The sequence below is a fragment of the Bos javanicus genome, chromosome 5 (assembly GCF_032452875.1).
Source record: "Bos javanicus breed banteng chromosome 5, ARS-OSU_banteng_1.0, whole genome shotgun sequence".
Taxonomy (NCBI): Eukaryota; Metazoa; Chordata; class Mammalia; order Artiodactyla; family Bovidae; genus Bos; species Bos javanicus.
In genome coordinates, this window is record NC_083872.1 from 48,230,073 (window position 1) to 48,232,167 (window position 2,095).

The 2,095-nt window shown below is 44.8% G+C and overlaps 1 pseudogene; it reads right to left on the minus strand.

Annotated features, from left to right (window-relative positions):
- Window positions 1-622: 622 nt before the first annotated feature.
- Window positions 623-1,289, minus strand: LOC133248683 (large ribosomal subunit protein uL30-like; annotated as a pseudogene).
- Window positions 1,290-2,095: the final 806 nt, after the last annotated feature.

Consider the following 2,095-nt stretch of genomic DNA (forward strand, 5'->3'; position numbering starts at 1 on the left):
ACCCTGATGCTGGAAAAGATTGAAGGCAGGAGGAGACTGGGACGACAGAGGATGAGGTGGTTGGATGGCATCACCATTGCGATGGACATTCGTTTGAGCAGGCTCGGGGAGCTGGTAATGGACAGGGAAACCTGGTGTGCTGCAGTCCATGGGGTTGCAAAGAGTTGAACACGACTGAGCGAGTGAACTGAACTGAACTGAGCACTTACTATGTGTGAGACACTGTGCCTGGGGTGAGTCAGGCAGAGATGAGCACAGTAGACATGATCTGGGGAACGTCTAGACCAGTAGGGGTTACCGGAATTAAATAGTTAAGTGTATGTATAATTAATGATTTTGCTCAGAAAATGGAAGAAAATAACAGATGTTATGAGAACTTCTTCAAGTAGGAGGAGATCTCTCTGATAAGATGCAACCTGAAGGCTGAAGAGTCATGTGGAAGGTTGGGAGACATGCTCCAGACAGAAGGAACAGCTTGTATGAAGGCCCTGAGGTTGGAGGTGGGTGGCGGGGTTGGAAGATTCAAGGAATTAGAAGAAGGTCAGTGTGGCTCCATGGGGTAGTGGCATAAGATAAATTTTGAAAAATGGGGGAAGATCACGTAGGGCCTTTTAAGCCATGCTCAGGGTTTGGATTTTCCTTTGTCTTTCACTTTGCAAGAATTACAAACTAATTTCAATAAGCCTATTGATCTTGTGCAAGCATCTCCATCTTTAAGAGAATGGGTGGTCTTTTTCTTCATTCCACCTTGTGGAGAAGATAATTTGAAGGGTCATGGGAAGTTGTTTGCTTCTTTGAAATATTTTTCAACAGAATAGATCTCATGAATCAGATCCTCCATGCAGACGATGCCACATTTACCAAGAAATTGAGTGATCCACGTGTTACCCGTCAGGGCAATTCACTTTCTGTTGATTTTGCCATAGGCAAGCTGGTAGATCAGTTCATTTGCTGACTTCAGGCTTGGGTACCCCCGTGCATTCTGTGTTCCACAGTCCTCAGCATGTTGACTAAAGCCTCCCTGAACTTCACAAAAGTGCCAATGAAGATCGGGAGGAGGTGAAGAAGCTGCAGTACCTTCGGACCTTTGAGCTCACACCACTGCTACCTCTGATCCTAATGACAAGTGCCAATTTGGATTGGCACATAGGAACGTAGAAGTCACCAGCCTTTCCTGCCATCCTAACAATTTTACTTCTGTACATCTGCCTATACGCCTTGTAATAGTGCTTAGCTTTATCATTGATAAATTTTCTACTTGCTTTTCAAAGCATGTTTTGCACAAACTTCTTTCCCAGGCTCTTGGTCTTCAGTTCTGTGAATTTCCTTTGCTTTTTCTTATGGGTTTATAGTATAGCAGGAACCTTCTTTTTCTTCTCTCCTTTTTCTCCATGATTCCAGCCAGAAAAGAACATGTTTTGATACTCTTGCATGAGCCATAAAAAGATCTTAAGCAGAGGCATGGATTGTCTCATTCATATTTTAGAAGATCACTCTGGGGAGTTCCCTGGCAGTCCAGTGGTTAGGACTCTGAGCTTTCACTGCTGAGGACCTGGGTTTGATCCCTGGATGGGGAAATAAGATCCCACAAGCAGCTCAAGCTGTGCAGTGCAGAAAAAAAAAAGTCACTTTGGGCTGCCGTATGGAGAATTCTCTGAGGGAAGAGGGAAGCAGGGGTTTTAGGAGGCTGATACAGTAGTTCAGGGAAGATATGATGATAGCTTGGACTAGGGTGGTGACAAACAGTGGCAAGAATTGGATGAATTAGAGACGTATTTGAAGACAGGCTTGATGAGACGTGGTAATCAGAGGCTGAGTGTGTGTGCGTGCATGCTCAGTTGTGTCTGATTCTTTGCAAGGTTGAGAAAAGGTGTCAAATGTTTTTTGATGAGTTTCTATCATGAGCAATTGGGGAAATCTAGGGAAAGGTGGGCTGGGGATGTGAGGATGGGGAGTGGAGAATAGAAAAAGAAAAAACTCAGTGTTGGACCCACGAAGCTTGAGATCCTTGTGAGATCCTTGTGAGATCCCAGAGATATTCTGGCCTGGAACTCTGCAAGGAGGGCTGAGGGAGAGACACAACCTTGTGGATCAG